The 15,951-nt window shown below is 48.7% G+C and overlaps 1 protein-coding gene across 1 annotated transcript in view; it reads right to left on the bottom strand.

The window, feature by feature from the left end:
- Positions 1-15,951, bottom strand: part of ggt5b (gamma-glutamyltransferase 5b) — a 557,923-nt gene that overhangs the window by 484,283 nt on the left and 57,689 nt on the right. The window lies entirely within an intron of this gene.

The raw sequence follows: 15,951 nt of genomic DNA, 5'->3' as shown, positions 1-15,951 counted from the left end.
CACCCAGTCCGAACTACCCCCAACACTCAATTTACACCCAGTCCAACCTATCCCCCAACACTCAATTAACACCCAGTCTGACCTACCCCCCAAACTGCATCACACAATTTACACCCAATCCAGCCTACCCCCAACAACCAATTTACAAGCAGTCCGACCAAACCCCACAACACTCAATTCACACCCAACCAAGCCTACCCCCAGCCGCCAAGACTCAATTTACACCCAGTCTGACCTACACCCCAACCCGCAACACTCAATTTACACCCAGTCGGACCTACTCCCCAAACCCCAACATTCAATTTACACCCAGTCTGACCTATCCCCCAACACTCAATTAACGCCAAGTCTGATATACCCCCAACAACCCACACTCAATTTACACCCACTCCGACCAATACCCCAACACTCAATTTACACCCAGTCTGACCTAACCCCCCAACACTCAATTTACGTCTAATCCGCCCTGCACCCAACACACAATTTACATCTAATCTAACCTAACCCCCCAAACCCTCAACACTCAATTTACACCCTGTCCGACCAACCCCACAACACTCAATTTATACCCGGTGTCACCTAACTCCCCAACACTCAATTTACATCCATTCTGACCTAACCTCCCAACACTCAATTTACACCCAGTCTGACCTACCACCAACGCTCAATTTACACCCAGTCCGATCTACCCCCAACACTCAATTTACACGCAGTCTGATCTACCCCTCAACACTCAATTTACACCCAACCAAGCCTACCCCCAGCCGCCAAGACTCAATTTACACCCAGTCTGACCTACCCTCCGAACCCCCAATTTACACCCAGTCCGACCTATCCCCCAACACTCAACATACACCCAATCTGACCTACCACCAACATTCAATTTACACCCGGCCCGACCGACCCCCAACACTTAATTTACACCCAGTCTGACTTACACACTAACCCCTCAACACTCAATTTACACCCAGTCCGACCTACCCCCAACATTCAATTAACACCCAGTCTGACCTACCCCCAACACCCAACACTCAATTTACTCACAATCCAGCCCATTCCCAACACCCAATTTACAAGCAGTCCAACGCAACCCCTCAACATTCAATTTACACCCCGTCCGACCTACCCCAACACTCAATTAACACCCAGTCTGACCTAGCCCCCAAACGGCAACACTCAATTTACACCCAGTCCGACATACCGCCCAACACTCAATGTACACCAAATCCGACCGACCCCCAACACTTAATTTACACTCAGTCTGACCTACACCCCAACTCCCAACACTCAATTTACACTAGGTCTGACCTACCCCCAACCCCCAGCACTAAATTTATACCTAATCCTACCTACCACCAACACTCATTTTACACCCGAGCTACCCCCAACACTTAATTTACACCCAGTCTGACTTACACACCAACCCCTCAACACTCAATTTACACCCAGTCCGTCCTATCCCCCAACACTCAATTAACACCCACTCCGACCGACCCCAACAGTCGATTTACACTCAGTCTGACATACTCCCCAAACCCCAACACACAATTTACACCCAACCCTGCCGACCCCAACACCCAACACTCAATTTACACCCAGTCTGGCCTACTCCCCAAACCCCAACACTCAATTTACTCCCAGTCTGACTTACTCCCCTAACCCCAACACTCAATTTACACCCAATTCAGCCTACCCCAACTCCCAACATTCAATTTACACCCAGTCCGATCCACCCCTCAACACTCATGTTTACAGCCAGTCTGACCTAGTCCTCAACACTCAGTTTATGCCCAATCCAGCCTACCCCAATCCCCTCAATACTCTATTTACACCCAGTCTGAACAATTCCCGACATTCATTTTACACCTACCCCGATCTACCCCCCAAACCCTCAGCACTCAATTTACACCCAGATCGACCTACCCACCAACAATCAATTTACCCCTAGTCTGACCTGCACCTGAAACCCCAACACAGAATTTAAACCCAGTGCAAAAGCCTGCATCCCCCAAACATTCAATTCACACCCAGTCCGAACCTTCCCCCCAAAACACAATTTACACCCATCTGACCTAGACACAAACCATATATTTATACCCAGTCCAACCATGCGCCCAACACTCAATTTACACCCACTCCGACCAACCCCCCAACACTCAATTTACTACCAGTCCGACCTAACCCCCAACACTCAATTTACACCTAATCCGATCTACCACCGAACCCCTCAGCACTCAATTTACACCCATTCTGACCTAACACCCCAACATTCAATTTACACCCAGCCCGACCTATTCCCCCAACACCCAGTCTGACCTACCCCACAACCTTCAACACTCAATTTTCACCCAATCCAGCCTACCCCCAACACCCAATTTACAAGCAGTCCGACCCAGCACCCCAACACCCAATTTACACCCAGTCCGACCTACCCCAACACTCAATTTGCACCGAGTCTGACCTACCCAACAATGCTCAATTTACACCTGGTGTGATCTAACTCCCCAACACTCAATTTACTTCCAGTCTGACCTAGCCCCAACACTCAAATTACACGCAGTCCGACCTAATCCCTCAACAGTTAATTCACACTGAATCCAGCCTAGCCCCCACCCCTCAATACTCAATTTACACCCAGTCCGAACAACTCCCAACACTCATTTTACACCTACTCCGATCTACCCCCCAACCCCTCAACGGTCAATTTACACCCTGACCGACCTGCCCACCAACACTCAATTTACCCCTTGCCTGACCTACTCCCCAACCCCCAACACTCAATTTACTCTCGGTCTGACCTACCCCCCAGCCCTCTACGCTAAATTTACCCCCAGTTTGACCTACCCCCCAACCCCCAATTTACACATAATCCAACCTCCCCCCCAACCCCTCAACACTCAATTTACACCCAGTCTGACATATTCCCCTACACTCAATTAACACCCAGTGTGACCTAGCCCCCAAACTGCAGCACACAATTTACTCCCAGTCCGACCTACTGCCCAACACTCAATTTACACCCAATCTGACCTACTACCAACACTCAATTTACACCCGGCCCGACCAAACCCCAACACTTAATTTACACCCAGTCTGACTTACACACCAACCCCTCAACACTCAATTAGCACCCAGTCTGACCTACCCCCAACACCCAACACTCAATTTACACACAATCCAGCCCACTCCCAACACCGAATTTACAAGCAGTCCGACCCAACCCCTCAACACTCAATTTACACCCCGTCCGACCTACTCCAACACTCAATTAACACCCAGTCTGGCCTAGCCCCCAAACTGCAACACTCAATTTACACTCAGTCCGACATACCGCCCAACACTCAATGTACACCAAATCCAACCGACCCCCAACACTTAATTTACACTCAGGCTGCCTACACCCCAACCCCCAACACTCAATTTACACTAGGTCTGACCTACCCCCAACCCCCAGCACTAAATTTATACCTAATCCTACCTACCACCAACACTCAATTTACACCCGAGCTACCCCCAACACTTAGTTTACACCCAGTCTGACTTACACACCAACACCTCAACACTCAATTTACACGATGTCTGACCTACCCCCAACCCCTCAACGCTCAATTTACACCCAGTCCGAACTACCCCCAACACTCAATTTACACCTAGTCCAACCTATCCCCCAACACTCAATTAACACCCAGTCTGACCTACCCCCCAAACTGCATCACACAATTTACACCCAATCCAGCCTACCCCCAACAACCAATTTACAAGCAGTCCGACCAAACCCCACAACACTCAATTCACACCCAACCAAGCCTACCCCCAGCCGCCAAGACTCAATTTACACCCAGTCTGACCTACACCCCAACCCGCAGCACTCAATTTACACCCAGTCGGACCTACTCCCCAAACCCCAACATTCAATTTACACCCAGTCTGACCTATCCCCCAACACTCAATTAACGCCCAGTCTGATATACCCCCAACAACCAACACTCAATTTACACCCAATCCAGCCTACCCCCAACACCCAATTTACAAGCAGTCTGACCAAACCCCTCAACACTCAATTTACACCCAGTCCGACCTACCCCAACACTCAATTTACACCCAATCCTGCTGACCCTAACACCCAACATTCAATTTACACCCAGTCTGACCTACTCCCCAAACCCCAACATTCAATTTACACCCTGTCCGATCCACCCCTCAACACTCATATTCACACCCAGTCTGACCTTGCCCTCGACACTTAATTTATGCCCAATCCAGCCTACCCCAAACCCCTCAATTTACACCAAGTCCGAACAACTCCCAACATTCATTTTACACATAATCCAATCTACTCCCCCCCAAACCCTCAACACTCAATTTAGACCCAGTCCGACCTACCCACCAACACTCAATTTACCCCTAGTCTGACCTACATCTCAAAACCCAAAACAGAATTTAAACCCAATGCAGACGACTGCATCCCCCAAACATTCAATTCACACCCAGTCCGAACCTACCCCCCCAAAAATCAATTTAGTCCTAGTTTGACCTACACCCAAACACTCAATTTACACGCAGTCCGACCTACCCCCAACACTCTTTTTACACGTAGTCTGACCTTCACCTCAAACCCAAACACAGAATTTATACCCAATGCAGCCGACTGCATTCCCCAAACACTCAATTCACACCCAGTCCGAACCTACCCCATGAAACTCAATTTACACCCAGTCTGACCCACCCCCAAACACTCAATTTACACCCACTCCGACCAATACCCCAACACTCAATTTACACCCAGTCTGACCTAACCCCCCAACACTCAATTTACATCTAATCCGCCCTGCACCCAACACACAATTTACATCCAATCTAACCTAACCCCCCAAACCCTCAACACTCAATTTACACCCTGTCCGACCAACCCCACAACACTCAATTTATACCCGGTGTCACCTAACTCCCCAACACTCAATTTACATCCATTCTGACCTAACCTCCCAACACTCAATTTACACCCAGTCTGACCTACCACCAACGCTCAATTTACACCCAGTCCGATCTACCCCCAACACTCAATTTACACGCAGTCTGATCTACCCCTCAACACTCAATTTACACCCAACCAAGCCTACCCCCAGCCGCCAAGACTCAATTTACACCCAGTCTGACCTACCCTCCGAACCCCCAATTTACACCCAGTCCGACCTATCCCCCAACACTCAACATACACCCAATCCGACCAACCACCAACACTCAATTTACACCCAGCCCGACCTACCCCCAACACTTAATTTACACCCAGTCTGACTTACACACCAACCCCTCAACACTCAATTTACATCCAGTCCAACGTACCCCCCAACACTCAATTAACACCCAGTCTGACCTACACCCAAACACTCCATTTTAACCCAGTCTGACCTACCACCAACCCCAACACTCAATTTACAAGCAGTCCAACCTACCCCCAACACTCAATTTACACTCAGTCTGACCTGCCCCCAGAACCCCCAATTTACAGCCAGTCTGACCTACCCCACAACCACCAACACTCAATTTACACCTAATCCGACCTACGCCCAACACTCAATTTACACCCAGTCCGGCCTACCCCTAACACTCAATTTACACCCAGTCCGAAATACCCCTAACACTCAATTTACACGCAGCCCGACCTAATCCCTCAACACTCAATTTACGCCCTGTCTGACCACCCCTCAAACCCCAACACTCAATTTACAGCCAGTCTGACTTACACCAGCCCTCAACACTCAATTTACACCCAGTACGACATACCCCCCAACAATCAATTTAAACCCAGTCTGACCTATCCCCCAACCTCCAATTTACATCTAATCCAGCCCGCAACACTCAATTTACACCCAGTATGACCTACCCCCCAGCCCTCTGCGCTAAATTTACCCACAGTCTGACCTTCCACCCAACCCCAATTTACACATAACCCAACCTCCCCCCAAAACCCTCAACACTCAAGTTACACCCTGTCCGACCTACCACCCAACATTAAATTTACACCCAATCTGACCTACCACCAACACTCAATTTACACCCAGTCTGACCTACTCCCCAAATCCCAACACTCAATTTACACCCAATTCAGCCTACCCCAACTCCCAACATTCAATTTACACCCAGTCCGATCCACCCCTCAACACTCATATTTACACCCAGTCTGACCTAGTCCTCCACACTCAATTTATGCCCAATCAAGCCTACACCAAACCCCTCAATACTCCATTTACACCCAGTCCGAACAACTCCCAACATTCATTTTACATCTACTCCGATCTACGCCCCAACCCATCAACACTCAATTTACACCCAGACCGACCTGCCCACCAACAATCAATTTACCCCTAGTCTGACCTACACCTCAAACCCCAACACAGAATTTAAACCCAATGCAAAAGACTGCAACCACAAACACTCAATTCACACCCAGTCCGAACCTTCCCCCCAAAACGCAATTTACACCCAGTCCGACCTAACCTCCAACACTCAATTTACACCCACTCCAATCAACCCCCAAACACTCAATTTACATCCAGTCCGACCTAACCCCCAACACTCAATTTACACCCATTCTGACCTAACCCCCCAACACCCAATTTACACCCAGTCCGACCTACCCCAACACTCAATTTGCACCGAGTCTGACCTACCCAACAACGCTCAATTTACACCTGGTGTGACCTAACTCCCCAACACTCAATTTACATCCAGTTTGACCTACCCCCAACACTCAATTTACACGCAGTCCAACCTAATCCCTCAACAGACAATTCACACTGAATCCAGCCTAGCCCCCACCCCTCAATACTCAATTTACACGCAGTCTAACCTATCCACAACTCTCAATTTACGCCCAGTCTGACCACCCCTCAAAGCCAAACATTCAATTTACGCCCAGTCTGACCACCCCCCAAACACCAACTCACAATTTACACCCAATCCTGTCAACCCCAACACCCAACACTCAATTTAGACCCAGTTTGACCAGCTCCGCAAACCCCAACACTCAATTTACACCCAATTCAGCCTACCCCAACTCCCAACATTTAAGTTACACCCAGTCCGATCCACCCCTCAACACATATATTTACTCTCAGTCTGACCTAGTCCTCAACACTCAATTTATACTCAATCCAGCCTATCCCAAACCCCTCAATACTCTATTTATACCCAGTCCGAACAACTCCCAACACTCATTTTACACCTACTCCGATCTACCCCCCAACCCCTCAACGCTCAACTTACACCCAGACCGACCTACCCACCAACACTCAATCTACCCCTTGCCTGACCTACTCCCCAACGCCCAACACTCAATTTACTCTCGGTCTGACCTACACCCCAGCCCTCTACGCTAAATTTACCCCCAGTTTGACCTACCCCCCAACCCCCAATTTATACATAATCCAACCTCCCCCCCCACCCCTCAACACTCAATTTACACCCAGTCTGACATATCCCCCAACACTCAATTAACACCTACCTCCCAAACTGCAACACACAATTTACACCCAGTCCGACCTACCGCCCAACACTCAATTTACACCCAATCTGACCTACCACCAACACTCAATTTACACCCGGCCCGACTGACCCCCAACACTTAATTTATACCCAGTCTGACTTACACACCAACCCCTCAACACTCAATTTACACCCAGTCCGACCTATACCCCAACATTCAATTAACACCCAGTCTGACCTACCCCCAACACCCAACACTCAATTTACACACAATCCAGCCCACTCCCAACACCCAATTTACAAGCAGTCCAACCCAACCCCTCAACACTCAATTTACACCCCGTCCGACCTACCCCAACACTCAATTAACACCCAGTCTGACCTAGCCCCCAAACTGCAACACTCAATTTACACCCAGTCCGACATACCGCCCAACACTCAATGTACACCAAATCCGACCGACCCCCAACACTTAATTTACACTCAGTCTGACCTACACCCCAAACCCCAACACTCAATTTACACTAGGTCTGACCTACCGCCAACGCCCAGCACTAAATTTAGACCTAATCCTACCTACCTCCAAAACTCAATTTACACCCAATCCGACCTACCACCAACACTCAATTTACACCCAGCTCGAGCTACCCCCAACTCTTAATTTACACCCAGTCTGACTTACACACCAACCCCTCAACACTCAATTTACACCCAGTCCGACCTACCGCCCAACACTCAATTTACACCCAATCTGACTTACCCCCAACACTCAATTTACATCCTGTCCGACTTACACACCAACCCCTCAACATTCAATTTACATCCAGTCCGACGTACCCCCCAACACTGAATTAACACCCAGTCTGACCTGCCCCCAAACTGCAACACTCAATTTACACCAAATCTGACCTACCGCCCAAGACTCAATTTACACCAAATCCGACCTACCACCAACACTCAATTTACACCCAGCCCGACCGAATCCCAACACTTAATTTACACTCAGTCTGACTTACACACCATCCCCTCAACATTCAATTTACATCCAGTCTGACATACCCCCAAACACTCAATTTACACCCAATCCAGCACACCCCCAACACCCAATTTACAAGCAGTATGACCGTACCCCTCAACACTCAATTTACACCCAGTCTGACCGACACCAACAGTCAATTTACACTCAGTCTGACATACCCCCCAAACCCCAACACACAATTTACACCCAACCCTGCCGACCCCAACACCCAACACTCAATTTACACCCCGTCTGACCTATCCCCAAACCCCAACACTCAATTTACACACAGTCTGACCTACTCCCAAAACCCCAACACTCAATTTACACCCAATTCAGCCTACCCCAACTCCCAACATTCAATTTACAACCAGTCCGATCCACCCCTCAACACTCATATTTACACCCAGTCTGACCTAGTCCTCAATACTCAATTTATGCCCAATCCAGCCTACCCCAAACCCCTCAATACTCTATTTACACCCAGTCCGAACAACTCCCAACATTCAATTTACACCCAGTCCAATCCACCCCTCAACAATCAATTTACACCTAGTCTGACCTACACCTCAAACCCCAACACAGAATTTAAACCCAATGCAAAAGATTGCGTCCCCAAACACTCAATTCACACCCAGTCCGAATCTTCCCACCAAAACGCAATTTACACCAATCTGACCTACCCACAAACCATCAATTTACACCCAGTCCGACCAACCCCCCCAACACTCAATTTACACACAGTCCGACCTACAGCAACACTCAATTTGCACCGAGTCTGACCTACCCAACAACGCTAAATTTACACCTGGTGTTACCTAACTCCCCAACACTCAATTTACATCCAGTCTGACCTTCCCCCAACACTCAATGTAAACGCAGTCCGACCCAATCCATCAACAGTCAATTCACACTGAATCCAGCCTAGCCCCCACCCCTCAATACTCAATTTACACCCAGTCCAAACTATCCACAACACTCAATTTACACCAAATCCGACCAACCCCCCCAACACTCAATTTACAACCAGTCTGACTTACACACCAACCCCTCAACACTCAATTTACACCCAGTCCGACCTATCCCCCAACACTCAATTAACACCCAGTCTGACCTACCCACAACACCCAACACTCAATTTACATCCAATCTAGCCCATCCCCAACACCCAATTTACAAGCAGTCCGACCCAACCCCGCAACACACAGTTTACACCCAGTCCAACCGACCCCAACACTCAATTTACACTCAGTCTGATATACCCCCCAAAACTCAACACACAATTTACACCCAAGCCTGCTGACCAACACCCAACACTCAATTTACACCCAGTCTGACCTACACCCCAAAGCCCAACACTCAATTTACACCCAATTCAGCCTACCCCAACTCCCAACACTCAATTTACACCCAATCCAGCCTCCCCAAATCCCTCAATACTCAATTTACACCCAGTCCGAACAACTCACAACATTTATTTTACACTTACTCCAATCTACCCCCCAACCCCTCAACACTCAATTTACACCCAGTCCAACCTACCCCAAAAACACTCATTTTACACCTACTCCAATCTACCCCCCAACCACTCAACACTCAATTTACACCCAGTCCGACCTAACCATCAACACTCAATTTACCCCTAGTCTGACCTACACCTCAAACCCCAGCACAGAATTTAAACCCAATGCTAATGACTGCATCCCCCAAACACTCAATTCACACCCCGTCCGAACCTTCCCCCCAAAACGCAATTTACACCCATCTGACCTACCCACAAACCACCAATTTACATCCAGTCCGACCAACCCCACCAACACTCAATTTACACACAGTCCGACCTACACCAACACTCAGTTTGCACCGAGTCTGACCTACCCAACAACGCTAAATTTACACCTGGTGTTACCGAACTCCCCAACACTCAATTTACATCCAGTCTGACCTTCCCCCAACACTCAATGTAAACGCAGTCCGACCTAATCCCTCAACAGTCAATTCACACTGAATCCAGCCTAGCCCCCACCCCTCAATACTCAATTTACACCCAGTCCAAACTATCCACAACACTCAATTTACGCCCAGTCCAAGCTACCACCCAACACTCAATTTACACCAAATCCGATCAACCCCCCCAACACTCAATTTACAACCAGTCCGACCTAACCCCCAACACTCAATTTACACCCAGTCCGACCTCACCCCCAACACTCAATTTACACCCAGTCCGACCTCACCCCCAACACTCAATTTACACCCACTCCAACCAACCCCGCAACACTCAATTTATACCCAGTCTGACCTAACACCCAACACTCAATTTATACCTAATCCGATCTACCACCGAACCCCTCAACACTCAATTTACACCCATTCTGACCTAACCCCCCAACACACAATTTACACCCAATCTGACCTACTCCAACCCCTCAGCGCTCAATTTACACCCAGTCTGAACTACCAACCAGGCTCAATTTATACCCAGTCTGTCCTACCTCTTAACACTCAATTTACATCCCCAGCCTGAACTACACCCCAACCCCCAACACTCAATTTACACCCAGTCAGACCTACTCCCCAAACCACAACGCTCAATTTATACTAGGGCTGGCCTATACTCCAACCCCAACACTCAATTTCCACACAATCCAGCCTACCCAAAACCCAACATTCAATTTACACCCAATCCGACCTACTCCCAACACTTAATTTACACCCAGTCTGACTTACCCCCAACCCCTCAACACTCAACTTACACCCAGTCCGTCCTACCGCCCAACACTCAATTTACACCCAGCCCGACCTATTCCACCAACACCCAGTCTGACATACCTCACAACCTGCAACACTCAGTTTACACCCAATCCAGCCCACCCCCAACACCCAATTTACAAGCAGTCCGACCCAACCCCCCAACAACCAATTTACACCAAGTCCAACCTACCCCAACACTCAATTTGCAATGAGTCTGACCTACCCAACAACGCTCAATTTACACCTGGTGTGACCTAACTCCCGAACATTCAATTTACACGCAGTCCAACCTAATCCCTCAACAGTCAATGTACACTGAATCCAGCCTAGCCCCCACGCCTCAATACTCAATTTACACCCAGTCCAACCTATCCACAACTGTCAATTTACGCCCAGTCTGACCACCCCCCAAACCCCAACACACAATTTACACCCAATCCTGTCGACCCCAACACCCAACATTCAATTTACACCCAGTTTGACCAGCTCCACAAACCCCAACACTCAATTTACACCCAATTCAGCCTACCCCAACTCCCAACATTCAAGTTACACCCAGCCCGATCCACACCTCAACACATATATTTACACTCAGTCTGACCTAGTCCTCAACACTCAATTTATACTCAATCCAGCCTATCCCAAACCCCTCAATACTCTATTTACACTCAGTCCGAACAACTCCCAACACTCATTTTACACCTACTCCGATCTACCCCCCAACCCCTCAACACTCCATTTACACCCAGACCGAACTACTCACCAACACTCAATTTACCCCTCGTCTGACCTACTCCCCAACCACCAACACACAACTTACACTCGGTCTGACCTACCCCCCAGCCCTCTACGCTAAATTTACCCCCAGTCTGACCTACCCCCCAACCACCAATTTACACATAATCCAACCTCCCCCCAACCCCTCAACACTCAATTTACACCCAGTCCGACCTACCCCCCAAACTGCAACACTCAATTTACACCCAGTCCGACATACCGCCCAATACTCAATTTACACCCAACCTGACCTACTACCAACACTCAATTTACACTCAGCCTGACCGACCCCAACACTTAATTTATACTCAGTCTGACTTCCACACCAACCCCTCAACACTCAACTTACACCCAGTCCGAACTACCGCCCAACACTCAATTTACACCCAACCTGACCTACCATCAACACTCAATTTACACTCAGCCCGACTGACCCCAACACTTAATTTACACTCAGTCTGACTTACATACCAACCCCTCAACACTCAACTTACACCCAGTCCGACCTTTCCCCCAACACTCAAAAAACACCCAGTCTGACCTACCCCCAACACCCAACACTCAATTTACACCCAATCCAGCCCACTCCCAACACCCAATTTACAAGCAGTTCGACCCAACCCCTCAACACTCAATTTACACCCTGTCCGACCTACCCCAACACTCAATTTACACTCAGTCTGACATACCCCCCAAACCCCAACACACAATTTACCCCCCAGCCCTCTACGCTAAATTTACCCCCAGTCTGACCTACCCCCCAACCACCAATTTACACATAATCCAACCTCCCCCCAACCCCTCAACACTCAATTTACACCCAGTCTGACATATCCCCCAACACTCAATTAACACCCAGTGTAACCTACCCCCCCAAACTGCAACACTCAATTTACACCAAATCCGACCTACCACCAACACTCAATTTACATTCAGCCCGACCGACCCCCAACACTTAATTTACACCCAGTCTGACTTACACACCAACACCTCAACACTCAACTTACACCCAGTCCGACCTATCCCCCAACATTCAATTAACACCCAGTCTGCCCTACCCCCAACACCCAACACTCAATTTACTCACAATCCAGCCCACTCCCAACACCCAATTTACAAGCAGTCCAACGCAACCCCTCAACACTCAATTTACACCCAGTCCGACCTACCCCAACACTCAATTAACACCCAGTCTGACCTACCCCCAACACCCGACACTCAATTTACACCCAATCCAGCCCACCCCCAACACCCAATTTACAAGCAGTCCGACCTTACCCCTCAACACTCAATTTTCACCCACTCCGACCGACCCCAACAGTCAATTTACACTCAGTCTGACACACTCCCCAAACCCCAAAACAATTTACACCCAACCCTGCCGACCCCAACACCCAACACTCAATTTACACCAAGTCTGGCCTACACCCCAAACCCCAACACTCAATTTACACCCAGTCTGACCTACTCCCCAAACCCCAACACTCAATTTACACCCAATTCAGCCTACCCCAACTCCCAACATTTAAGTTACACCCAGTCCGATCCACCCCTCAACACATATATTTACTCTCAGTCTGACCTAGTCCTCAACACTCAATTTATACTCAATCCAGCCTATCCCAAACCCCTCAATACTCTACTTACACCCAGTCCGAACAACTCCCAACACTCATTTTATACCTACTCCGATCTAGCCCCCAACCCCTCAACGCTCAATTTACACCCTGACCGACCTACCCACCAACACTCAATTTACCCCTTGCCTGACCTACTCCCCAACCCCCAACACTCAATTTACTCTCGGTCTGACCTACCCCCCAGCCCTCTACGCTAAATTTACCCCCAGTTTGACCCACCCCCCAACCCCCAATTTACACATAATCCAACCTCCCCACACCCCCTCAACACTCAATTTACACCCAGTCTGACATATCCCCCTACACTCAATTAACACCCAGTGTGACCTACCTCCCAAACTATAGCATACAATTTACACCCAGTCCGACCTACCGCCCAACACTCAATTTACACCCAATCTGACCTACCACCAACATTCAATTTACACCCGGCCCGACCGACCCCCAACACTTAATTTACACCCAGTCTGACTTACACACCAACCCCTCAACACTCAACTTACACCCAGTCCGACCTATCCCCCAACATTCAATTAACACCCAGTCTGACCTACCCCCAACACCCGACACTCAATTTACACCCAATCCAGCCCACCCCCAACACCCAATTTACAAGCAGTCTGACCTTACCCCTCAACACTCAATTTTCACCCACTCCGACCGACCCCAACAGTCAATTTACACTCAGTCTGACACACTCCCCAAACCCCAACACAATTTACACCCAACCCTGCCGACCCCAACACCCAACACTCAATTTACACCAAGTCTGGCCTACACCCCAAACCCCAACACTCAATTTACACCCAGTCTGACCTACTCCCCAAACCCCAACACTCAATTTACACCCAGTCTGACCTACTCCCCAAACCCCAACACTCAATTTACACCCAATTCAGCCTACGCCAACTCCCAACATTCAATTTACACCCAGTCCGATCCACCCCTCAACACTCATATTTACATCCAGTCTGACCTAGTCCTCAACACTCAATTTATGCCCAATCCAGCCTACCCTAAACCCCTCAATACTCTATTTACACCCAGTCTGAACAATTCCCAAAATTCATTTTACACCTACTCCGATCTACCCCCCAAACCCTCAACACTCAATTTACACCCAGAGCAACCTACCCACCAACAATCAATTTACCCCTAGTCTGACCTACACCTCAAACCCCAACACAGAACTTAAACCCAGTGCAAAAGACTGCATCCCCCAAACATTCAATTCACACCCAGTCCAAACCTTGCCACCAAAACACAATTTACACCCATCTGACCTAGACACAAACCATATATTTACACCCAGTCCAACCAAGCGCCCAACACTCAATTTACAACCAGTCCGACCTAACCCCCAACACTCAAGTTACACCCAGTCCGACCTCATCCCCAACACTCAATTTACACCCAATTCAGCCTATCCCAACTCCCAACATTCAAGTTACACCCAGCCCGATCCACACCTCAACACATATATTTACACTCAGTCTGACCTAGTCCTCAACACTCAATTTATACTCAATCCAGCCTACCCCAAACCCCTCAATACTCTATTTACACTCAGTCCGAACAACTCCCAACACTCATTTTACACCCACTCCGATCTACCCCCCAACCCCTCAACACTCGATTTACACCCAGACCGAACTACCCACCAACACTCAATTTACATCCAGTCTGACCTACCCCCAACACTCAGTTTACACGCAGTCCGACCTAATCCCTCAACAGACAATTCACACTGAATCCAGCCTAGCCCCCACCCCTCAATTCTCAATTTACACGCAGTCCAACCTATCCACAACTCTCCATTTACGCCCAGTCTGACCACGCCTCAAAGCCAAACATTCAATTTACACCCAGTCTGACCACCCCCCAAACCCCAACACACAATTTACACCCAATCCTGTCGACCCCAACACCCAACACTCAATTTACACCCAATTCAGCCTACCCCAACTCCCAACATTTATGTTACACCCAGTCCGATCCACCCCTCAACACATATATTTACTCTCAGTCTGACCTAGTCCTCAACACTCAATTTATACTCAATCCAGCCTATCCCAAACCCCTCAATACTCTATTTACTACCAGTCCGAACAACTCCCAACACTCACTTTACACCTACTCCGATCTAGCCCCCAACCCCTCAACGCTCAATTTAGACCCTGACCGACCTACCCACCAACACTCAATTTACCCCTTGCCTGACCTACTCCCCAACCCCCAACACTCAATTTACTCTCGGTCTGATCTACACCCCAGCCC

This window comes from Carcharodon carcharias, chromosome 13, assembly GCF_017639515.1.
Source record: "Carcharodon carcharias isolate sCarCar2 chromosome 13, sCarCar2.pri, whole genome shotgun sequence".
Lineage (NCBI taxonomy): Eukaryota > Metazoa > Chordata > Chondrichthyes > Lamniformes > Lamnidae > Carcharodon > Carcharodon carcharias.
This window is presented reverse-complemented; position numbering and strand designations above follow the sequence as displayed.